Genomic DNA, 27,014 nt, shown 5'->3' with positions numbered 1-27,014 from the left:
TTACTGCTTGCTCAATATACAGATTGAATAACATCGGGGAGAGGCTACAACCCTGTCTCACTCCCTTCCCAACCACTGCTTCCCTTTCATGTCCCTCGACTCTTATAACTGCCATCTGGTTTTTGTACAAATTGTAAATAGACTTTCGCACCCTGTATTTTACCCCTGCCACCTTTAGAATTTGAAAGATAGTACTCCAGTCAACATTGTCAAAAGCTTTCTCCAAGTCTACAAATGCTAGAAACGTAGGTTTGCCATTCCTTAATCTTTCTTCTAAGATAAGTCGTAAGGTCAGTATTGCCTCACGTGTTCCAGTATTTCTACGGAATCCAAACTGATCTTCCCCGAGGTCGGCTTCTGCTAGTTTTTCCATTCGTCTGTAAAGAATTCGTGTTAGTATTTTGCAGCAGTGGCTTATTAAACTGATTGTTCGGTAATTTTCACATCTGTCAACACCTGCTTTCTTTGGGATTGGAATTATTATATTCTTCTTGAAGTCTGAGGGTATTTCGCCTGTTTCATACATCTTGCTCACCAGATGGCAGAGTTTTGTCAGGACTGGCTCTCCCAAGGCCGTCAGTAGTTCCAATGGAATGTTGTCTACTCCGGGGGCCTTGTTTCGACTCAGGTCTTTCAGTGCTCTGTCAAACTCTTCACGCAGTATCGTATCTCCCATTTCATCTTCATTTACATCCTCTTCCATTTCCATAATATTGTCCCCAAGTACATCGCCCTTGTACAGACCCTCTATATACTCCTTCCACCTTTCTGCTTTCCCTTCTTTGCTTAGAACTGGGTTTCCATCTGAGCTCTTGATGTTCATACAAGTCGTTCTCTTATCTCCAAAGGTCTCTTTAATTTTCCTGTAGGCAGTATCTATCTTACCCCTAGTGAGATAAACCTCTAGATCCTTACATTTGTCTTCTAGCCATCCCTGCTTAGCCATTTTGCACTTCCTGTCGATCTCATTTTTGAGACGTTTGTATTCCTTTTTGCCTGCTTCATTTACTGAATTTTTATATTTTCTCCTTTCATCAATTAAATTCAATATTTCTTCTGTTACCCAAGGATTTCTACTAGCCCTCGTCTTTTTACCTACTTGATCCTCTGCTGCCTTCACTACTTCATCCCTCAAAGCTACCCATTCTTCTTCTATTGTATTTCTTTCCCCCATTCCTGTCAATTGTTGCCTTATGCTCTCCCTGAAACTCTGTACAACCTTTGGTTCTTTCAGTTTATCTAGGTCCCATCTCCTTAAATTCCCACCTTTTTGCAGTTTCTTCAGTTTTAATCTACAGGTCATAACCAATAGATTGTGGTCAGAGTCCACATCTGCCCCTGGGAATGTCTTACAATTTAAAACCTGGTTCCTAAATCTCTGTCTTACCATCAGATGGGACTACAGAAAGATAGTCCATGGTCGGAGAGTATTGATTGTGGGCAAGAGGTTACCAGATAGAACAAAGAAATATCGGTTTTGTTACGATTATAGATACTTAAATGAAAAATGCAGTAACAGATACGTGCCCGATCCCTGATATTGCTGACACATTAGATAATTTGCAAGTTATGTTCATCCCTAGATTTAAGAAGTTGATATCATTAAACTGAGGTACTTACCACGACTTCTGATCACCTACAATATTGTAACATGTCATTTGGACTGAAAAACGCACCAGGTACATTTCAAAGTTTATTATATGGAGACCTCGGAGGTTTAAAACCAAATTCATGGTGTATCTTGACAATATAATTATATTGGCAAAAATCCTGGAAGAGCATTTGAAAACGGTATTTCATGGGCTGAGAAAGGCTCGACTTACACTAAACGTTAATCACTTTGCACAATCACTAGGGAACTATCGGGGAGGGGGGGGGCATATAATTAGCCAAGATGGAGTAAGGACAGATTTGCGCCTTACATCAGCAGTGCATGACTTTCCGATCTCTCGGACAGTTGAACAATTACAATCTTTCCTTGGATTAGTAAACTAATATAGAAAATTAATGGAGTTTTCTGAGGTGGAAAGGTATTACGTTTACGTGGACACCTGAGTGTCGGCTTAGAATAGATAGGGGGTCCCGTATTAGAATCAGAATTTAAGAGAGCTTTGGTGGGCTAAAAATGAAATAAGTCAGAAGAGATAGATATTATTCTATCAGAATTTTTGAAATCATTGGGCGAAGTGGCAAGAAAACAACTATTCACGTTGGTGTGGAGGATGTATGAGCCTGTCTAAATACCATCTGCCTTTCGGAAAAATATCGTCTACACAACTCCGATGACTGCAAGAGCTTGAAACGTCCCCTTAGAAAAATTTATGAATTACTGTGCTGCTAAACCTCTTACGTTATTTGATTTTCAAACAGCTGAGCAGAACTGAACGTACTCAGACATTTCTCTCTTTACTTATTCTGATCAACACTAAACGGACACACAATATTTTTAGCGCAACGCAATCTTATTTTCAATAATCCCTACAAAAGAATGGCCATGACTAACAATAACCTACACCTTTCATGAACCACTTACCTCACAAAAATCTTCGTTACTCGAACTACTGCAATACAGCGAGCGCCACTACTGCCAGCTAAATAAAAGATTCTAACTACTGAAGGCAGTAACTACTGATAGGCATAGTTAGCAAATGAAAGATTTTGATAGAGAACAAACAATGTATTTACCTTAATAACATTCAAAAGTCATCATATATATATCAGTTCATGATATACAGTATTACAAATTTACTCTTTCTGTTGGACACACGTCCAGATAGTCCACTCTCAAAAGTCTGATATCTCTCCCCCCACATCCACCACTGCTGGCGGCTCACCTTCAACTGCGCAACGCTATGCACTGTTCACATCCAACTGCCCAACACTACGATAGCAATATTCCAACAATGCAAATCAGACACAGGCTGCACACAGCACAGTCAGTGATTTTCATACAGAGCGCTACGTGGCATTACCAACATAAAAACCTGAACAGCCTACATACAAGCTGACAAGGGCGAGAATTATCGCACAATCAGCTTAACAGCTCGTGTCCAAGTTGTTGACAAGAATAATATACAGAAGAATGGGAAAGAAATTTGAGGATGTGTTAAATCACGATCACTTTGGCTTTAGGAAAGATAAAGGCACCAGAGAGGCAATTCTGAAGTTGCGGTTGATAATGGAAGCAAGACTAAAGAAAACTCAAGACATGTCCATTGGATTTATCGACCTGGAAAAAGCGTTCGACAATGTAAAATGGTGCAAAATGTTCGAAATTCTGAGAAAAATAGGACTAAGATATAGGGATAAATGGGTAATATACAATATGTATAAGAGCCAAGAGGGAATAGTAAGAGTGGACCACCATGAACGAAGTGCTCGGATTAAAAAGGGTGTAAGACAGGAATTTAGTCTTTCGCCCTTACTGTTCAATCTGTACATCTAAGAAGCAATGGTGGAAATAAAAGAAAGAGTCAAGAGGGGAATTAAAATTCAAGGTGACAGGATATCAATGATACGATTCTCTGATGACATTGATATAACGATTGAAAATGAAGACGAACTACCGGATATCCTGAATGGAATGGACAGTTTAATGAGTAAAAAGTTTGGACTGAGAACGAATCGAAGAACGACAAAGGTAGTGAGAAGTAGCAGAAATGAGCAAAGGGGGAAACTTAACACCAGGATTGAAGATCATAAAGTAGATGAAGGTAACGAATTCTTCTCCCTAGGCAAAAAAATAACCAATGGCGGACGGAGCAAGGAGAACATCAAAAGCAGATTAGCACTGGCAAAACTGCACTTCCTGGCTAGGAGAAGTATGCTAATATCAAGCATAGGTCTTAATTTGAGGAGGAGATTTCTGAGACTGTATGTTTTGAGCACTACATTATACGACCGTGAAACATGGACTGTGGGAAAACCAGAACAGAAGAGAATCGAAGCATTTGAGGTGTGATGTTACAGACGAATGTTGAAAATATATGGACTGATAAGGTAAGGAATGAGGAGATTTTAGGCAGGAACGAAGAGGAAATGAATGTGTGGGAGACACTGACGACGAGAAGTGTCAGGATGATAGGACATCGGTCAAGACTTCATGGAATGTCTTCCATGGTACTAGAGGGAGCTGTAGAGAGCAAAAACTGTAGAGGAAGATAGGGATTGGATTGCATTCAGCAGATAATTGAAGACCTACTATGAGATGAAAAGTTTGGCACAGGAGAGGAATTCGTGGTTGGTCGCATCCAATCAGTCAGTAGATTGATGACTCGATAAAATAAAAATAAAAGATGGGGTGACGTGTTGAGTTCTGTCTTGAATGCAGTCGCAAATCTGCTCCCATACTCGATAAGCTCGTATTTTTTTTAATTAAACGGCAGTGCGTGACGGAGTCAAATGCCTTCCTTAAGTCAAGGAACACGCTATCAACTTGAGCGCCATTGTCTACGACACTGTGGATCTCATGGAGGAACAGGGTCGCTGCGGAATCCATGTTGATTTTTATAGAAGAGTATTTCGTTGTACAAGAACGTGATAATTCTTGCTCGTCAAACATATTCCATTATTGTACAACATACTGATGTCTATATTGTGTGGATCTGTCCTACCGTCTTTTATGAAAACGAGAATGACCTGCGCTGTCTTTCAGTCGCTAGGTACTCTTCGTTGCTCAAGCGATCTACGATAAATTACTGCTAGAAGGGGAGCAAGTTGTTTCGTATAATCTGTGTAAAATCTTATAGATACCTCATCTGGTCCTGGCGTCTTTCCACCACTAAGCGCTTGTAATATTTACGGCAGGCAAATGATAGTTTATAAAGTAATGAAAATGCTCATCAGACATAAAGAAATAGATAAATAACATCCAACAAGAGAAATGGGTAGAAAATTACAAGAAATAGTGATTTGAAGAAACATGCTTCACAGGGAATAAAGAGGATGGAATTGAAATAGGATGCATAGATGATTTATGTATGGATGAAATAAGAGAATCTCTACACTCCACAATAACTAATATGTGCTAGAGAAATGGAGCTATACAGGAAGCATGGTCACAGCCAAAGGTAATATCACTATTTAGAAAAGAAAACAGCAATAATTGCGAGAACTGTAAAACCACATCCAAAATTTTATGCAAGAATAGTAAACAAGAGGTTAAAGGTTATATATGACAGTTTATTAGGCGAAGAACATATGGCAATTCGGAGGGGCCGGTCGACAACAGACACACTATTATATAATTAAACAAATAATCGAAGAAAAGAGAGTGTGAGAAGGAAATCCTTTCGGTATTCATTGACTTTATAAAGAGGATTATGAGGAAGAGAGGATATCCAAAGCAACCACTAAACGTTTTAAAAACGCCATACTGTGAGTTTAGATATAAATGAGAAGGGTGCAGCATTTCGTCCACATCTTTTAAAATTTATTTAGAAGACGCTATCTAAACATGGAGGGAGTCTTTAAATGGGAAAGTAGAGATCATCAGAAATTCCCGCTTGAACTTCCTTTTATGTGCAGACGAAACCAAGCTGACGGCGGAGAATGAAGATGACCTACAAAAGGAATACATTTAACTGGCAGGACATTTGAACATTGCAATTTGACGACTGCAGAAAAGAGGACAAAATCAAAGGCTTTTTATTTAATTTATTTTTTTAGTCATGGCACTCCTGTCTGGTTAGATGTGGCCCACCAAGAATTCGTCTGCTGTGTCGCAGGCAGCAGCTACGCGGCTTGCAGGGCCTGTGTGTCAGGAGTGCGCGCTTTTTTAGGTTAAAGGGACTTAGGGAAATAAAAGGAGATCTTCAGTCTTAAAGGGTGCAGATCGAACATTTAAGAAACGTAGATCTAGGAAACAACGGAATAACAGTAGTAAATTGTGGTGGCTGTGTTGGGGGAGTACCAGAGCTTCAAGCGCTTATAGGAAACACTGATGCTCAAATCGTTATAGGTACTGAGAAGGTCGCTAAAGCCGGAGATAAGTCAGCCGAAATTTTTGCGAAGGATCTAACTGCGTTTAGAAAGGATACCCTAAACGCGATTGGTGGTGACGTTTACTTCAATTTACCCTCGTTATGTTGGCGAAATTGCATGTTTAAGTCCGGAGGTACCATTAAAACGTCATCCGAAATTGTGCTAAACTCATTCTCTGAAAATTATTTCGAGCAGTTAGTTCATGAGCCAATTCGAATTGTAAACGGTTGTGAAAACACACTTGACCTCTTTGCAACAAAAAATCCTGAGCTTATAAGAAGCATCAAACGGTTTACTGAACAAGGGGTTGTCATAGCGAGACCTCCAAAAATAAACGAGAAATATAAATATTCTAAAAAGGAGATGAAAGTTCACTTGACGCCTTCCTGAGAGACAATTTCCACTCATTCCAAATTAACTATGTAAGTGTAGGTCAGATATGGCTTGGATTCAAAGAAATAGTATCGACAGAAAGTGGGAGTTTTGTACCAAATAACACAACAAATGATGGAGCTCATCCCCCTTGGTACACACAACGGGGCAGAACATAGTTGCAGAAACAACGAAAAAAGCATTCACATTTTAATGAAGGTAAAATCCCTGAGATTGGTGATCTTTTACAGAAGCTCGAGTTGTAGCTCGCACTTCAATGCGACATGTCTATAATAGTTTCAACAAGAAAACTTTTCCTCGAAACGTGGCAGAAAATACAATGATATACTGATGGTATGCAAAGTATACTACCGGTAAGACACAATCAATGCCTTCTCTGCACGTTAGCAATGGAAATACTATCGCTGACAGTGCTCTTAAAGAAGGGTTACTAAACCAAGCTTTCCGAAATTACTTCACTCAAGAAGACGAATAACCTTACCTTCGAACTCTTCCATTTGGCCCGTAGTTGCATATAAAAACAACAATTTGGGAATAAAGAAGACGAAGTAAATATTCCAGAATTCGAATCAAGAACAGCTGCCAACTTACGTAACTTAGAAGTAGATATCCTCGGAGTAATGAAGCAACTTGAATCAATAAAAGCAAGTCTTCCGGTCCAGACTGTAAACCAATTAGGTTCCTTTCAGAGTTTGCTGATGTTATAGATCCATACTTAACAGTCACATACAATCGCTCGCTCAACCAAAGGTCAGTACCCAAAGTCAGGAAAAATGCACAGGTAACACCAATATTGAAGAAAGGCAATAGAAATAACCCACTAAATTACGGGCCCACATAATTAATGTCGATATGCAGCATCGTTCATTGTGAAACACAACCAGGCCTTTACTCACACGAAGTGCTGAGTGCTATAGATAAGGTATTTCAAATTGATTTACTATTTCTAGATACCAAGAAGGCTTTCGATACTGTATCTCATAAGCGACTTGTAATAACTCAACACGTCACCCTATCTTTATCGAATATCGTCTCAGTTATGCGATTGAAATCGTGATTTCCTGGAGGAGAGGCTACAGATCGCTGTAACTGAAGGAAAGCCATTTCTGAAGGAAAGTGATTTCTGAACAGAAGTGTTATCGGCCCTGTGCTATTCCTTATCTGTATAAACGATTTAGAAGAGAATCTGAGCAGCCGACTTAGGTTATTTTAACATGATACCGTCGTTTATCGTCTAGTTAAGTTATCAGAAGATCAAAACAAATAGCAAAACACTGCAGAAAAGATATCGGTATTGTGCAAAAATTGGTAGTTTACCCTAAATAATGAAAAATGTGAGGTCATCCAGATAGGTGTGAAAAGGAATCCGTTAAACTTCGATTACACGATAGAACAATCAATCTCAAGGTCGTGAATTCAACTAAATACCTAGGAATTGCAAGTACGAACAACTTAATTTGGAAATACCACATAGAAAATGTCATGGGGAAGGCGAACCAAAGACTACGATTTATTCGACGAACACTTAGAAGATGCAACAAATTTACTAGACTGCTACACTACGCCTGTTCGTCCTCTTTTTTGGAGAACTGCTGCTCGGTAAGAGATCCTTATCAGATAGTATTAGCAGAGTACATAGTGAAAGTCCAATGAAGGGCAGCACGTTTTTTATAATCGATAAATAAGGGAGAGAATGTCACGGACATAATACAGGATTTGGGCATTTCTCGTTGCGGTGAGATCTTCTCGCGAAATTTCAGTCACCACCTTTCAACTCCGAATGCGAAAAAATCTTACTGACGTCGACCTACAAAGGGAGAAACGATCTTCATAACAAAATAACGAAAATCACAGCTCGTACGGAAAGATATATGTGTTAGTTTTTCCCACGCGCTGTTCGAGAGTGGAGTAATAGGCACTTATTCTGGTTCGATGAACCCTCTGACAAGCACTAAGTGTGTATCGAAAAAATGGTTAAAATGGCTCTGAGCATTATGGGACTTAGCTTCTGAGGTCATCAGTCCCCTAGAACATAGAACTACTTAAACCTAATTAACGTAAGGACATCACACACATCCATGCCCGAGGCAGGATTCGAACCTGCGACCGTAGCGGTCGCGCGGCTCCAGACTGTAGCGCCTAGAAACGCTCAGCCACACCGGCCGGCCCACAGTATCCATTTAGATGTAGATGTAGACGCGTTTCATCTCAGAGTAGGAATCGAAACCTACTTTCTCAGTTGTTTTCTGGATTTATTCCAATCTCTGTCCACCTCTACAGCTTTTATCGTCTACTTCTACCTCGAGTAACATGGAAATTATTCCCTGATATCTTAACAGATGTCCTGTCAACGTGTTCCCGTCTTGTCAAATTTATATGTATATTCAAAAATGGCTCTGAGCACTATGGGACTTAACAGCTGAGGTCATCAGTCCCCTAGAACTTAGAACTACTTAAACCTAACTAATCTAAGGACATCACACACATCCATGCCCGAGGCAGGATTCGAACCAGCGAACGTAGCGGTCGCGCGGCTCCAGACTGTAGCGCCTAGAAACGCTCGTCCACTCAGGCTGGCTATGTATATTCCTCTACTCGTCGATTCTGCGGAGAACTTCCTCATTCATTACATTTTCAGCCTAGCTAAAATTGTGCATTCTTCTGTAGCATCACATCTAAAATCTCAGATTCTCTTCTGTTACGGTTTTTTTCCGCACTCCATGTTTCATTACCATTGAATTCTGTGCTACAAACGTACATTCTCAGAAATTTCTTCGTCAAATAAAGGGCAACGTTTGATAGTACACTCCTGGGAATGGAAAAAAGGACACATTGACACCGGTGTGTCAGACCCACTATACTTGCTTCGGACACTGCGAGAGGGCTGTACAAGCAATGATCGCACGCACGGCACAGCGGACACACCAGGAACCGCGGTGTTGGCCGTCGAATGGCGCTAGCTGCGCAGCATTTGTGCACCGCCGCCGTCAGTGTCAGCCAGTTTGCCGTGGAATACGGAGCTCCATCGCAGTCTTTAACACTGGTAGCATGCCGTGACAGCATGGACGTGAACCGTATGTGCAGTTGACGGACTTTGAGCAAGGGCGTATAGTGGGCATGCGGGAGGCCGGGTGGACGTACCGCCGAATTGCTCAACACGTGGGGCGTGAGGTCTCCACAGTGCATCGATGTTGTCGCCAGTGGTCGGCGGAAGGTGCACGTGCCCGTCGACCTGGGACCGGACCGCAGCGACGCATGGATGCACGCCAAGACCGTAGGATCCTACGCAGTGCCGTAGGCGACCGCACCGCCACTTCCCAGCAAATTAGGGACACTGTTGCTCCTGGGCTATCGGCGAGGACCATTCGCAACCGTCTCCATGAAGCTGGGCTACGGTCCCGCACACCGTTAGGCCGTCTTCCGCTCACGCCCCAACATCGTGCAGCCCGCCTCCAGTGGTGTCGCGACAGGCGTGAATGGAGGGACGAATGGAGACGTGTCGTCTTTAGCGATGAGAGTCGCTTCTGCCTTGGTGCCAATGATGGTCGTATGCGTGTTTGGCGCCGTGCAGGTGAGCGCCACAATCAGGACTGCATACAACCGAGGCACACAGGGCCAACACCCGGCATCATGGTGTGGGGAGCGATCTCCTACACTGGCCGTACACCACTGGTGATCGTCGAGGGGACACTGAATACTGCACGGTACATCCAAACCGTCATCGAACCCATCGTTCTACCACTCTTAGACCGGCAAGGGAACTTGCTGTTCCAACAGGACAATGCACGTCCGCATGTATCCCGTGCCACCCAACGTGCTCTAGAAGGTGTAAGTCAACTACCCTGGCCAGCAAGATCTCCGGATCTGTCCCCCATTGAGCATGTTTGGGACTGGATGAAGCGTCGTCTCACGCGGTCTGCATGTATCCCGTGCCACCCAACGTGCTCTAGAAGTTGTAAGTCAACTACCCTGGCCAGCAAGATCTCCGGATCTGTCCCCCATTGAGCATGTTTGGGACTGGATGAAGCGTCGTCTCACGCGGTCTGCACGTCCAGCACGAACGCTGGTCCAACTGAGGCGCCAGGTGGAAATGGCATGGCAAGCCGTTCCACAGGACTACATCCAGCATCTCTACGATCGTCTCCATGGGAGAATAGCAGCCTGCATTGCTGCAAAAGGTGGATATACACTGTACTAGTGCCGACATTGTGCATGCTCTGTTGCCTGTATCTATGTGCCTGTGGTTCTGTCAGTGTGATCATGTGATGTATCTGACCCCAGGAATGTGTCAATAAAGTTTCCCCTTCCTGGGACAATGAATTCACGGTGATCTTATTTCAATTTCCAGGAGCGTAGTATACTTTGCTTGGCCAGGAATATCCCTTTTGACAGTGCTAGTCTGCTTTTTATGACCTCCTTGCTCCAACCGTCATGGGTTATTTTGCTGCCTTGTAATAGAACTCCTTAACTTAATCTACTTCGTTATCACCATTTCTGATGTTAAGATATCGTTTTGACATTAGTGGTTCTCCACTTTCAGGAAAGCTTTCGGGGTTTGATCAAGATCGTTTACACGGATTAATCCATAAAGAACTACGTCATTGCATTCGGCAACAGGCAAACGTGATGAACTGTGATCATTCCACCATCGTGCGACATTTTCATGAAATATGAAACGTTCAAAAATCGGGTGTATGTGTACCGCATGCTCTAAGCAAAAGTCACAAAAATCAAATTATATGCATCTACGATTGCTCGTTACCAATCGGCTCGTGAGTGACACTGACCATTCCTAGCCTGTAACGTTACTCGTGACGAGAAATGAAGAAAAAGGAATGGATGAGCCCAGACAAAGCAGAAACTCCCAGTACAAAGACCAGAGAACATCCACAAAAGATGCGACTATGCGGTGTACTACGAATTGCTTCCCAGTGGTGCACTGCTGACATTTATTGTCAATAACTGAGACATCTTGCAGACGCAGTCCAAGAACAACGACAAGGAAGACTGCTTGAAGTGACGGTACTCCAAACTAACGTCCCCCCGCATTCTCCTAGACTGACAAGAAGTAGTATACAGTAGTTGGATTGGGAAGTCATTCCGCACCCACCTTCTTCACCTGAAGTAGCGCTCTCAAATTTTCACCTTTTTTGCTCTCTATCGAACAACCTTCAAGGAACTTCCTTTCGGATAAAAATGCGCTCCGATTATGGTTTGACGAGTTTCTTCAGTCGTGGAATGGAAAAGTTTCCAGACTCTTGCAAAAAGTGAAAGAGAATTTATTATTGATGACTAAAGCCTCTGTTATGTGTATCTCTTATGATTATTAAACTTACGGAAAAGCGCTACGAACTTACGCACAACGCAGTACAAACGAATGAATCGAGCAGTGGACAATGAAACAGTCAAGTAATCCTAACAAACGTTTGCAGTCTTTTTCGGAAATTTATGTTTCAGTTATCATGTGCCGGAATGACCCAACTATTAAAAACTGTCGAAACCCTCCCGATGATGCGGTCGGCGCTCATCATACATCTGATTGGTTTTTCTGCTGCTGGCCTCGAAATTTCACTAAATCTTAAGAAACTTCATCTGTATTCCACATGCGGTAGTAGGCGCCGACCGGTACTTGGGGACGAGGGTGTTTGGCGGTAGACTTGTGTGTGCAGTGGGGTCATTCTGGCGTATACGGCAGTGATAATGCAAATATGAGTTTTAGGAATCAAACTGCGACTAAAGTTACAAAATATTGAACGTGCTGTGGAACTCCTTCCCCTGCGAAAAGAACTATACAGCAACGAATCCAATCCAAGCACCCAACACGTGACAATGCATCGAGACATGGAGCTAACCTGTAATCCATGATTGTATTTACTGTTTTTTTGTGTGACCGTAGGTGGCGGGTAAAACTCATTACACAGTTTTATACTGTTTGGTGCTAGTTGTCATCTTTTCATCGTTTCGGATCTGTTTTAGAAATTTTCTGTCACTGAAGTAAATCTGAAGGACTACACAGCGTAGGTGTAATAAATACCAATAAAGGTTACAAGTACTGCGATTTTTTGGAACGTGGCTGAAAATATAATACAGCTTTATACTGTGTGGATTCTAATTTTGGTGCAGCGCTCTAGCTCGGTTACACTGTCATAAAAAGAAATTTCTAAAGATTCTCCAAAATACTATTGAAAATTTACTCTCTGATAGCGTGGAAAAACAAAAGGAATCTGCTATACAATTCCATTTAACTACTGAATACCTATAATATTTAACAAATGAAATAAGTTCGCGTATGATGAAATATTTTCGTAACAGAGTTTGAGCTAAATATAAAATATGATAAAATGCTTCAGAAAAGCAGGCAAAGAAAAATAGAGCATCAGCTTAGTGTCGTCTAGAAATGAAAAAAAGGCATTGTACTTTACTACCTCAGTTTTCAAAAAGGCGGTTAATGGTAGGATGAGCTAACAGCTGTAGTACAACATAATATGTTTAAAATAGTATCGAAGTTTTCTGATTAGATGGAAGACCTGCTTTTCTCTTCAGCTTTTGTTTCTCAGCATCATAGCCCGCTAACGATGGATAATGTTCCATCTATGATTTGAATTCTTTATGTTTCTAACTATGACGCCGGACGGCCTTACGTATGTCGCAATCACATGTCAACTTTCGGATAATCGCACGAAGACTTTCTTTTCCATGTATATTCAAATATTTACACTTCGTATATTATGTTTCTGCATGGAAACGAATCAAGCATTTGCCTAGATGAATTTTAGAAGATCTGGTAAAAAAAAAAAACCACCGAGAAATTACGGTATACTAGGCCACAAGCAGTTAATCCGGCACCCGGGTTCGAACCAGATCTGCTCATATTCCCTGTATTACATGCTACTACGCTGTGTGTCTGAAGCTACACAAATGGGTTAGTGCATGCAAAGATTTGTACAAAACACCAGGGTCGAAAAAATGGAAATGATGGTATGGCATTGTTGACCGGCAGGCACCCATTCGTTCAAGTTTGGCCGCCGTATTGCAAATCCTTTTTACTTGATGCCACATCGGCGACTTGTGAGACAATGATGATGAAAGTGATGATGGACACACAACATCCAGCCCCCTGCCGGTAATCGAACTAGGGCTCCCTGTGTGATAGGCTGTAACGCTAACGCTAATCTACGGAGGCGGACGGCAGGGTCGACTAAAAAGTCCTTGCCACATGTAGATGGACAGATAAGTTAACTTCTCATTTGTAATGAAGACATATAACAGCACTTCCATACTATTCTGAAACATGCCATTTTCTCTTTCAAATACACAAATTATTTTCTTTCGCACATATCGTTTAAATTTTAATCGATTACATTATGTTTGGGAACGAAGAATGTTTTGGCCCTGAGCACTATGGGACTTAACATCTGAGGTCATCAGTCCCCTAGAAGTTAGAACTACTTAAACCTAACTAACCTAAGGACATCACCCACATCCATGCCCGAGACAGGATCCGAACCTGCGACCGTAGTAGTCGCGCGGTTCCAGACGGCCACATCGGCCGGCGAAGAATATTCTTCTGAATATTTTTCGTCAACTGATGAAATTTTACGAAAGAATGTGTGCCTGCTTGTCGGAAGCACCGCAACGGAAATGTTGTTGCAAAAACGTATGGAATGTGCGAATAATATTGACAGTCGGAATTATTTCAAAATTATTTTCAATATACACTCCTGGAAATGGAAAAAAGAACACATTGACACCGGTGTGTCAGACCCACCATACTTGCTCCGGACACTGCGAGAGGGCTGTACAAGCAATGATCACACGCACGGCACAGCGGACACACCAGGAACCGCGGTGTTGGCCGTCGAATAGCGCTAGCTGCGCAGCATTTGTGCACCGCCGCCATCAGTGTCAGCCAGTTTGCCGTGGCATACGGAGCTCCATCGCAGTCTTTAACACTGGTAGCATGCCGCGACAGCGTGGACGTGAACCGTATGTGCAGTTGACGGACTTGGAGCGAGGGCGTATAGTGGGCATGCGGGAGGCCGGGTGGACGTACCGCCGAATTGCTCAACACGTGGGGCGTGAGGTCTCCACAGTACATCGATGTTGTCGCCAGTGGTCGGCGGAAGGTGCACGTGCCCGTCGACCTGGGACCGGACCGCAGCGACGCACGGATGCACGCCAAGACCGTAGGATCCTACGCAGTGCCGTAGGGGACCGCACCGCCACTTCCCAGCAAATTAGGGACACTGTTGCTCCTGGGGTATCGGCGAGGACCATTCGCAACCGTCTCCATGAAGCTGGGCTACGGTCCCGCACACCGTTAGGCCGTCTTCCGCTCACGCCCCAACATCGTGCAGCCCGCCTCCAGTGGTGTCGCGACAGGCGTGAATGGAGGGACGAATGGAGACGTGTCGTCTTCAGCGATGAGAGTCGCTTCTGCCTTGGTGCCAATGATGGTCGTATGCGTGTTTGGTGCCGTGCAGGTGAGCGCCACAATCAGGACTGCATACGACCGAGGCACACAGGGCCAACACCCGGCATCATGGTGTGGAGAGCGATCTCCTACACTAGCCGTACACCACTGGTGATCGTCGAGGGGACACTGAATAGTGCACGGTACATCCAAACCGCCATCGAACCCATCGTTCTACCATTCCTAGACCGGCAAGGGAACTTGCTGTTCCAACAGGACAATGCACGTCCGCATGTATCCCGTGCCACCCAACGTGCTCTAGAAGGTGTAAGTCAACTACCGTGGCCAGCAAGATCTCCGGATCTGTCCCGCTTTGAGCATGTTTGGGACTTAATGAAGCGTCGTCTCACGCGGTCTGCACGTCCAGCACGAACGCTGGTCCAACTGAGGCGCCAGGTGGAAATGGCATGGCAAGCCGTTCCACAGGACTACATCCAGCATCTCTACGATCGTCTCCATGGGAGAATAGCAGCCTGCATTGCTGCGAAAGGTGGATATACACTGTACTAGTGCCGACATTGTGCATGCTCTGTTGCCTGTGTCTATGTGCCTGTGGTTGTGTCAGTGTGATCATGTGATGTATCTGACCCCAGGAATGTGTCAATAAAGTTTCCCCTTCCTGGGACAATGAATTCACGGTGTTCTTATTTCAATTTCCAGGAGTGTACATTCAAAGACCGATGACTGGAATGGAACTCTGAACTTGCACACGGATAATAAAAAAATCCTTTTATTTTAATTTCAACTAATTTATTTTCGAAATAGTGATAAAGTAATGCTGTAGCTGAAAGAACGGCAGTTAATACGCACCTAAGCAGTAATTTTCGATGCTGTTGCCGTGTCATGATGTAAATGGCGTGGCTTTTGTTTTAGGCGCTTCAGTACGCAAGTGGCAACGATTTTGCAATGAACCAGCAATATAGTAAAATTACTGCGTCCTGAATTACTTTGGAAGTAGAAGTTACGGATCTGCAGCGTGGAACTACATTGTAGCTGTACATTAATAGTGCTCGTCAGTCTCGGATCCGTACCAGGTAGGATTCATAGAGGAAATAGAGAAGATCCAAAGAACAGCAGCACTTTTCGTTACAGTTTCACTTAGCAAATGCGAAATCATCACAGATATTCTCGGTAAACTCTAGTGGCAGACGCTACAACACGGTGGGGTTTACTGTTAACATTTAGAGATCCTAAATTCCTAGAAGAGTCATCCCCCCACATATATCATGTGAAAAGACTGTGAATGCAGAGAGATTCGAGCCACATGAAGACTTACCAGGAAATTTCTGACACCGGTACATAAAGTACCCTCCGCCATACACCGTAAGGTAGCTTGCGGTGTACAGATGTAGATGTAGATGCAGTCTCCTCTGTTGTTACGTGTGTGTACTAAGAAACGTTTTTGTAGTATGGCGATAATACGGCTCAATTCGCTGTAGTGGAAGAATTAGGCACACACATCCTGTAGTAATACGCCTAAGTCGTCGCGTTGTTAATGTACCTCAAGCAATATGTCTCATACAAAGCAGCCGTTTGGGTGCGTTAAGTGCGAAGAAGGGAGATGGTTGGATATCCGGTATTCATCTGGCAAGGAGGGAGGTGCACTGAGAAAGCACCTGTGGAATATCCTTTGATTTCAGCTTCACTGCAGTAAGCCATTACTCGTCACAAAACGCACAATGTTCATGTTGTCCTTTTCATGCGAATTATCTCCCATAGTACAATGAAGTATTTTTTTAAAATACAAATTAATAGTACGGTAATAACGGGAAGTGTTCCATCTGAGAGTTCGCATGTTCACAACGAATCTTTTTCCACATTTCTCGTTTCTGCCAGAGGAACGTCCGTAGTGATGGTTAATGTGATATTTTAATTCAAGATTACAGTTCATACATATTCAAAAAAATCTTGTTGTTGGACAAATTTCTATTTTGAAACTATTATTTATCGCAGTCCTCACATACTTTCTTGTCGAAAAAGAGACATGGTTTAATTTTTAATATTTTGTACACGCAGTATACGAGGGAAAATTCCTTAAACCGGAAGTTTGTTTTAAGAAAAAGATTTAATAGCTTGATTCTATTAGAGTGTACATGCCATTCCCTTACTCTGACCTTTTGACCTAGCTTTCCTAGCTAGTTATATGGGGATGGGGGTGGGTTGGGGGGGTTTGGAGGTGGGGGTGGAGCAACATTTTAACGTAGACACCAGACCATGGTAACCTCATCACCAGAACACTTTTCACGTTATCACATAATTGTCAGAAGTGAAGAAAGAGATAAGCAAGAGAAAAAGTAATTCTAGGGCATGCGTATTGAAAAATAGTAAATAAGGATGCCATCTGTTATGAACAACACAGTGCAAAAGATGGACGTAAATGAATGATATTATATAAATTGAAGGTGGAGGAGGGAAAAGGGAAAGGAAAGGGAAGGGACATGTCCAAAAGAACAGACACAACGCATTCATATAATTAACTCACCTCGATGGCCAATGAATCCACCTCCTTCAGTGCGGATGCACAATTACGTCCGACCTCCTGCAGGAATCTCAAAGTAGTGAAGATGGAGGATATGGATGGGTTCTGCAGGTAGGTGGCGCTGACTGGGAATGTAGGTTGGCCGAAAGGCGCGCCGAGATAGTCCGCCCAGTTGTGGTAAACACTGTGTCCAGGTGGCGCAGTGGTTTACGCAACTGCCTAGCAAGCAGGAGATCCCAGGTTCGAATCCTGGTCTAGCTCACATCTTACGTCGTCACCGCTGATTCCGCGTAATGTCCCGATACAACAGATATCAGTAGCCCCTTCCCTTTACTTTCCTATCTCTCTCTTCCACCTTCAATTTACATAATATGTATCACAGCTGTGGACTGGGCGTGGAAATGTCTGTTGTTTTGGTCATGTCCACAAGAACAGACACCATGAATTCAAATAAAAGTAATTAAACCTGCGTCTACCATATGGCAACGCTGCCAACCCAGAGCTGGATGGTTTGACTTACTTGAACTGTACAGCGTTTCAGATGAAAATGGAAATGCCGTGTGGCTAGGGCCTCCCGTCGGGTAGACCGTTAGCCTGGTGCAAGTCTTTCGAGTTGAAGCCAATTCGGCGACTTGAGTGTCGATATGGATGAAATGATGGTGATAAGGACAACTCAACATCTAGTCCCTGGCTGGAGAAAATCTCCGACCCAGTCGAGAATCGAACCTGGACCATTAGGTATGAGATTCCGTCGTGCTGATCACTCAGCTACCAGGGGCTGACAGCGTTTCAGATAATTACTGCTGCTCTGACACTACTTTTAAAAATTATCAGTCTGACACAGGTATAACATAAACATGACCAAAACATTGTGATTTTTAATATTTCGGCATTTATGTGGCGCTCTACGAAATTTAAGATATGCATGTTTTCTGTTTATAGAGAAAGTGTAGACAGTTCTGTGAAAAAAAGAATAAAATTGTGTTACAAGAAGAGATAAAGTAATCTTCAGAATATTTTAGCCATGGGAATATATCAGAAGTCCACATAAAGTTAAAAAACACAGCAGGCAATTGGCGTAGCACTGAAGTCACATGCGCAGGTTAAAAGTTGGCCACAGTATTCAAACACTCCAGAACAACAACACTTAAAAACCACTGCTCAAGACAGAGCACACATGACAAAGAGTAAAATCTGCTGGGAGGTACCTGCCAAGGAATGGGAGGCCTGACAGAGCGGAAAAGAGGGGATAGGAGGGGGCAGAGAGTGGCAGGAAAGGCACATGAGTCAGATGGGGGGGGGGGGTCAGAAGGGAAGAGGAGGGGAGCCCTGAGTGGGGAGGGGAAAGGTAGGGTTAGAGTTGGTAGGAGAGGTAGATATCAGGACGAAGCTCATCGTCTGGGAGGGGTAGGTGCTTTGAAGTTGTGTGTGAAGAGGAGGGGGTAGGTGTGGAGATGGAGAGAGGATGGGACACCACAGTAAAAGTGTATCAATGGGTTAGGGGTAGTGAGGACAGAAGACACTAGGGCTGACATACAGGGTGCAGACGTCTTCAAGAAAAAGGAGAAGATGTGGGAAGGGGGCGAGCTTGGAGAGGATATGTGTGGGGGACAGAAGGTGAGGCAGAGTGCCTGACATTCAAGAATTTGCAGGGCTTTATAGAATCTGGGCAGGGTGAAAATCCAGGTGATACTGGCATAGCAAAGGATGGGACAGATCAAGGATTTGTAGGTGTGAAGGATGGTGGAAGGATGCAGTCCCCATGTCTGGATGGACAGTAGTTTCAGGAGGCAGAGTCTATTGTGGGATTTGTGTTGTATTGTGAGGAGATAGGGAGTCCAGGTGAGGTGACAGTCAAGGGTGAGGTCAAGTTATTTCACAGAAGGAGTGAGCTGGATAGGGCAACCATAAACGGTGAGGTAAAAACTTGGAGCTGGAGGGAGCGGGTGGTACAACCTATGATGTTTGCCTGGGTCTTGGAAGAGTTGATGCTAAGGAGACACTGGTTGCACTAGTCGAGGTGGGTTTGAAGGGACCATTGAAAAATAAAATAGTGGGTCAGAAAGGTGGTGCCATCAGCAAATTGGAGGATGTAAACGTGCAGCAGAGGTTTGGGCATATCTGCAGTATACAGGAGGTAGAGGAGAGGGGAAAGGATGGAATCTTGTGGTACACCGGCAATGAGATAGAAAGTACAGTAGTTGGTATTGTGGATAGTGACATAGGAGGAACGACGGGAGAGAAAGGAAGCACCCAGACGGACGAAATTGACGGGAAGAGTGTAGTTCTGGTGTTTAAAGAGGAGCATGGTATGCCAGACGTGGCCATAGTTGTTCTGGAGGTAGAGGGAAACAAAAATAGCAGAGTGACGGGAGTTAAGGTGGAAGGAAAGAAAATTGGTAAGGTTAAAGAGCTGGTCATCAGCTGAGAAGGAGGTCTGGAAGCCACAGTGAGTGGGGGAAGGAGGTGGTGATGGTTAAGGTGGTGATGAATGCTACAGGAGAGTAAGGAAGAAGACCTTACTGAACATGGAGGAAGTGAGACAGATTAGCGATAGGAAGAAGTGTCAGAGGGGGTTTGTTGGGCTTAAGGAATAGCAGGATGCAGGAAGTCTTCCACAGGTCAGGGTAAAAACCGGTGGAGTGAAGCACATTGCTCAGGATAGCAAGGACAGCCAGGAATGAGGTGGGGGGGGGGGGGGCGGCATTCCTTGAGGTGGCAGTAGGTGATACCATCGTGAGCAGGGCAGTGTTGCGTTTGGAGCGGAGTGTGAGTTACATTCTGTGTGTGGTAATGGGAGTGAGGCAAGTGATCCAAGTACTGGAAACTGGGGATGAGTGACGGGACAGGTGTATTGGATCGTTCAAGGACTGTGGGAAAAAGGAGTAATCAAAGTGGGAATCGTTGGGAATGCAGCAGACCTCGGAGAGGTGGGTAGCAAAATGGTTAGCTTTATTGAGGTTGTCAGGGAAGGGGCCATCATTGTAGAAAAGGGGATAGTGCAGGATGGAATGGCTACCAGTAAGGTGGTGGAAGGCAGACCAGGACTTGGACGATTTGACTGGGAGGGTGGAGTTGAGGCATGTACATGTCTGGCGCCAGTCACAGCGTTTCTTTGCTGTTAAGAGGTTTCGGATGTGTCATTGTAATTGCCAGTGGCAGAGGAGCGTATACCGATCATGGGTGTGGAGGAAGGAGTGGTAGAGCCTGAAGGATTCACTGAAAAGAAGGACAGCCTATGGAGGAAGAGTAGGGCAGTAAGGGTGGATAAGTTTGGTAGGAATGTGGGCCTCTATGGAGTTAGTGATGGTCTTCTGGAGGAAGGACGAGGCTTGGGTGACACATGCAGGATGGTGAAAGGTAACACGCAGCTTTCGACCTGTGATGCAATGGATTCCCACTAGGGATCCCCATTGGCTAAGCGGCATTTATGGACGGACTTTAGTGGGGCATCAGGTTGGGGGGCAGGAGGTTCTTGCTACCAATGGGGTCGAGGACATCTGCAGCAACACGACCAAGGAGGTTGGGGGAAGTGAGGACATCCAGGGCAGAATTACTTTCGGGACAGGTGGGCTGTGGGAGGCGAACAAGAACACCATAGAGAGTGGCGCGGAACTGATTCCACTGTCGAAAGGTGGCAGGGTCATGGCTGTGGATGTTTAGATCTGAGGCAACACATAGTTGGAGAGGTGTGATCAACATGAGAGATGAAGTCGTAGGGGAGAGGAGTTGCGGGAGGGAAAAAAGACACTGAGGATGAGGTGTTCGGTTGGGTCATTGAGCAAGGGTTGTGGCTGCACAGGGATATGCCTTGCCCAATAGCGACCCCACCTCGTGCTCAGGGAAGGGGATTCTCAGTGCAGTGAAGGAGGCAGTGAGAGGTGTATACGTTTGGAGGAAGGTTTCGTTATTCAAGTACTTCATGTCCTGTTGCAGTCCCACATTCCTTGATGCAAAGCGCTGAATAGCGATTATTTGTACCGCTACCAGCCTCCCCCCCCCCCTCTCCCGCCCCCACCACCTATAAGGGGTGACGGGGGCGAAATAAAGTTAGCTTTACCCCCTGACGAAGATGAAGATAGATAGCATGGAAGATTTGAAAATTTATCCGAATTATACGCTGAAGGTGAACCGAGAAATTTTTATAGAAGGACTCAGTCGCGAAAAACTTCGTGCCATAATAGGAGATACCTGGAAACGGTGCATTGAAGGCCTCTACGAGATGGAAAACTTATTTAATGGCGTGTCAGAAGACGAAATGAGCGTCGATGTCAAAGGCATATGGAATTCACCGTTACTGTCAGTGTTATATATAGTTTTGGAAGACTTGGTTCAATAAGACAACTCCGTTGGATTTTCTAAAATCGTTGGGGAGAGTGGCAGCCAAATGACTGTTCATGCTGGTTAATAGAATCTATGAGGCAGGCTGCGTAATACCAGACTTTCAACCACACAATTTCGAAGACAGTAAGAGCAGGTAATTGCGAGAACTATGACACCGTTAGCTTAACATGACAAGAATAATATGCAGAAGAATGGAAAACAAAACAGTGGCTGTGTTAGATAAAGATCACCTTGGCTTTAGGAATGACAGAGGCACCGGAGAGACAGTTCTGACCTTGCGGTTTATAATGGAAGCAAGGCTTAAGAAAAATAAAATCTCGAACATTGTCGCCATATAAAAAGTGTTTGACAGTGTATAAAGGCGCATTATATTCGTAATTTTCAAGAAAATGGATCTAAAATGTAGTGAAAGATTGGTAATATATAATAACTAGCTGACCCGACGAACTCTGTTCCGCCTTAAAGCCAATAAGTAAGCAGATTTTGGATGTTAAGTTCAATTTTTTATTAGGAAACACAAATAAAAAATTAAGTATTTTAATGATTCTTTATTCTTTATGTTTTTTGGTGCATAGCTTCCACTCTTCAATTAACTACCTTGTGATACACGACATTTTTTTGTTTTATTATCAGGTGCAAGAACAAACAACACAGATGGTCTTCCGACCCGTGAACATGCCACATATAATTGACCGTGTGAAAACATGGATATTCCAGATTTAAACCGCAAACTTTCAAGGATTGGTCTTGTGATTTGTTAATGGTCATGGCGAATGCAAGACGGATCGGAAATTGAAGTCTTTTAAACTCAAACGGCATATCGATTGGGATCATCGGGCTCCTCGGAATGAGAACTTCCTCACCTTCGAATTTTTCTTTGAGTATCGTCGCGTAAACAACATTGTTCATCAATTTACTTACTACCAAACGCGTACCAGTGCACAGTTTTGGTTGGTTTATGTTTCGAAGCATGATTACTACGGAGCCAACTTTTAGGCGTAAATTGTGCGGTGGTAAGCCAGGCACATCCAAGGAGTTTAAAAATTCAATTGGATAGTTGGTGGCTTCATCTTCATTTGTTACACAGTCAATAGATTTGAATGAATGTATTTTACCAATGATCTCATTCTGAATTATGTAGTTTAGGTCATCTACATCTTTATTCTTAGCCGCTAAAATTGCTCGCTCACTCAACCATTCATTACTTTTGTAGTTAGTAATGATGTCTGGGAATACTTTGTTGATAAGTTCGTCTTTCGATGAGACAAAGTTACAGAAATTATGAGAAAATGAAATCAATCCGCTCGATTCTTCGATAGGTACTCGACCATTACCGATAGTCAGCAATTGCTCAGAGAAATTTTCAGCAGATGTATCATTAAGCAATGCAACTCTCATGTTTCTCGATACTGTCTGTCCCAAACGAGGTCATTTGGAAACAACTATTGTATTTTTGGGTGTTTGCAAGGAAATGACGTGGTTCGGGTGTTTCGCCACAAAGCAATGAATGCAATGGCTCAGGTGGCGGAGTCAATAATGGCAATTTCACTTTCCCACTAAGGCAGCACAATCCGTGCGCTTCTCCGTAAAACTGCAATGGGCCACAATACTCGCAAACAACATCCATCGACCCAATGCAAACGCAAGGATGCAAGCAGTAATCAGTGCTGCAATCGTATCTAAACGTTGCTCGATTCAAATCATCACGTGATAAATCTCTTCTTGTGCATCGAAAATCATCTACATGTTGATCTCTGTTGTTCGCGTTGCCAACCGAGCCGTTTCACGGGCTGCCTCACTTTGCTCTTGTGATTGAGAAACACGAAGTCGAGCCATACTAACGCGGCGCTCTTCACGGGCAATTTGTTGTTCTTCTTCAGTCCTTTCACTCCCAATGTTTTGTACCCTCCTTGCATTACGGCTATGTCGAGAAATATTCGATCGTCTTGGTCGCGGCATTGTTAATGATGATTCAAAGAAAATACAAATTATTTCTTTAAATTTTTAATTAATGATATATACTTATACTTAACCATAGACGTTTAGCTGTCATTTGCGTTTTGTTATTGCATGTCAGATGCGTTTCTGTTATACCACGTTTTATAGCGGTCGAACGGGATAAAAATTATCCTTTGTCCGTCTCCTGGTTCTAAGCTACCTCTCCACCAATTTACAGCCAAATCGGTCCAGCTGTTCTTGAGTTATAAATAGTGTAACTAACACGACTTTCTTTTATATATACAGATTATAAGAGAACCAAGACGGAAAAATAAGAATGGAATACCAAGAATGAAGTGGTCAGATTAAAAGGCTGCAAGGCAGTTCGATCCATACATCGAAGAAGCAATATTGGAAGTAACAGAAAGGGTCAGGACTGGGATGAAAATTCGGAGTCGAAAATATTAATGACAAGATTTGCTGATGACATTACTATACTGATCGAAAACAAGGAAGAATTACTGGACATACTAAACGGAATAAGCAGTCTAGCAAGTTAAGGAACTGTGATACCTTAGAAACAAAATTACGCATAACGGACGAAAGAAGTATTAAAAATTGTACTTGTTTTGGGGACGAAAGTTCTGGGAATGTGTCTTTGGAGAAGAGCACTGTGTTGGAGCGAATCATCCACTGTTGGAGCACCGGAAAATAGTAAAATCGAAGCGTTTGAGTAGTGGTGCCATAACAAGACCCTAGAATTAGGGTAATCGATAAGAAATGAAGTTCTCCGCAAGCTCGGAGAAGAGAGGAAAATATGAAAACATTGGCATGATGAAAGGACAGGGTGGTAGGATATGTAGTAAGGCATCACGTAATAATTTCCATGGTATGTGAGGGATCTGAAGAGAGTAGAAGATGTAGTGGGACACAGATAGTGGAATACATTCAACAAATAATTGAAATCGATGGGTGCGAATACTGCTCTGAGATGAAGAGGTTAACGCAGGAGAGGAATCCGTGGCGGGACACTTCAAAACAGCACAAAGACTGATGACGCAGAAAAGAAAATACTGTAATATTAGAAAGACGTTCTCCTAAAATTGGTGATAAGTTTGTTCCGCCGTGACAGGTTAAACGTTTTTCGAATTGATTGAGTAAAAATATCACTGGAAGTTTTTTTAAACCAGACTGTTACGAACTGCGTAAAAAAAGCTTGAGATATGAAATTTTTATTCCCTTGATCAAATGTAGGTATAATGGATTAAGAGTTTCGGCAGGGACAAGCTGCCATCTTCAGAACCTCGGCGTACATGATATGAAATCATGCTGTACCGTAAACTGGACGTTTGTTTTTGTACCGTAAACGCGCGGTTCATTGCACAGCATGATTGCATAAACTGTACACCGAAGATCTGAAGATGGGTGCTTAGAGCTGCCGCAACTTGTAATCCAGTGTACCTACATGCGATGAAGGCAATAAAGACTTTACCGCTTCCTTTACACTGGATTCATCATCGCTCTCCAGCTGACAATGTCAGATATTTATATTAATGTTATTAAATGTATTTATTGACTGACGATCGCTATTTTAGCTCTGTGCCATTCAAACATAACAGCAGAATCCACTAAAGATAAATGAATAGCATTAAGGCACTCTATAGTCAGCAGTTACTGGAGAATAGCAAAATAGGCGAAATCGTGATCTTTAGTCAGTAAGTATATTTAACGACATGCAGGCGGAAAATGTTCTCATGTTTAAAATACAGCAGAACTTTGTACACAGATAAACAGAAAAGGTAATAAAAGGTATATTTCTTGTAGTTACGAAAGATCAACACGAACTGAGAGTAGATTGGGTACCAAATCGAAAGGGCCTATACACTGGTAAAGTTATATCTTCTGATTATAAATAATTACAACCACTTGTATTACATTTATCTCAAAGATACACGCATTTAATTGGTTATGTGGATAATTTTAAACACTTCTTAAAGCTCTATCTGTAAGCAATTACTTGTAAAGCTAACAGATCAATTCTTATGCGCATGATGAAGAAAGGTGCTTTAGTCAAACCATATATTTAGTTAAAAAAATACGAAGTTAAAATGGAAACGAATTTGATGAATATAAGCCGCCAGAAACGACCTTAAACAGATGAGTTAGGGGGTAAAATGTGTTCATTAGCTGTTAGATAAGGCGGTATCTTTGTTGCGGAATAACAAAGTGGAGCGAGGCAGCGACGCGGGCGGGCTGAGTTAGCATCGCTCGTTAGGCGGAGTGCCTGCGCCGGAGATTACCACGGTAAATACGCGCCTCCCGTGAAAGCGCGGGGGATGCCGGTTAACTTCCCCCGGGGTCGCACCACTCCCGCAGGATTTGCGAATATAAAAGCGAGCAGTGGCTGCGGCATCGCTCCTGCGTAGGAGGCGGAGGCGCACCAGGTAGGTACCATTAGGTGCTGCTATCTACCGCACAGGTCGCCTAGGCGCCGACTAGAGACACACTTACACAAGTGACTCTCTTGTCTCAGGTGGTTACTCTTAGCAAGTGAGTCTACCGCCGGTATACTCTCTGTGCTGAATGAAACCTACAATTGTGCTCTACCAAAACGCGGTAGTTTTGGTACAGTTCACAAGAAACATAGAAAACAGAGGATTACCTGTAATACTGGTAGCATTGGTAGGGAAAGAAACATAAATGAAAGTGCAAGGGAGCAACTAGGAGTCGACGAGTTCTCTTCGTTTTTTGTTTGCATATAATTAGTGCCATTCGGTGTTCAGTGTTAGTGCATTGTGTACACTACTGGCCATTAAAATTGCTACACCAAGAATAAATGCAGATGATAAACGGGTATTCATTGGACAAATATACTAGAACTGACATGTGATTAATTTTCACGCAATTTGGGTGCATAGATCATGAGAAATCAGTACCCAGAATAACCACCTCTGGCCGTAACAACGGCCTTGATACGCCTGGGCATTGAGTCAAACAGAGCATGGATCGCGTGTACAGGTACAGCTGCCTATACAGCTTCAGCACGATACCACAGTTCATCAAGAGTGGTGACTGGCGTATTGTGACGTGCCAGTTGCTCGGCCACCATTGACCAGACGTTTCCAGTTGGTGAGAGATCCGGAGAACGTGCTGGCCAGGGCAGCAGTGGAAGATTTTCTGTATCCAGAAAGGCCCGTACAGGGCCTGCAACATGCCGTCGTGCATTATCCTGCTGAAATGTAGGGTTTCGTAGGGATCGAATGAAGGGTGGAGCCACGGGTCGTAACACATCCGAAATGTCACGTCCACTGTTCTAAGTGCTATCAATGCGAACAAGAGGTGACCGAGACGTGTAACCAATGGCACCCCATGCCATCACGCCGGGTGATACGCCAGTATGGCGAT

General features: G+C 43.5%; 1 non-coding gene across 1 annotated transcript; it reads left to right on the top strand.

Moving 5' to 3' along the window:
* The first annotated feature begins 17,515 nt into the window (after positions 1-17,515).
* Trnaa-agc (transfer RNA alanine (anticodon AGC)) lies at positions 17,516-17,591 on the top strand. The gene has a single exon. It is a non-coding gene; the product is annotated as a tRNA-Ala (tRNA).
* The last annotated feature ends 9,423 nt before the right edge of the window (positions 17,592-27,014 follow it).

Source organism: Schistocerca cancellata, chromosome 1 (genome assembly GCF_023864275.1).
Source record: "Schistocerca cancellata isolate TAMUIC-IGC-003103 chromosome 1, iqSchCanc2.1, whole genome shotgun sequence".
NCBI classification, from domain to species: domain Eukaryota; kingdom Metazoa; phylum Arthropoda; class Insecta; order Orthoptera; family Acrididae; genus Schistocerca; species Schistocerca cancellata.
This window is presented reverse-complemented; position numbering and strand designations above follow the sequence as displayed.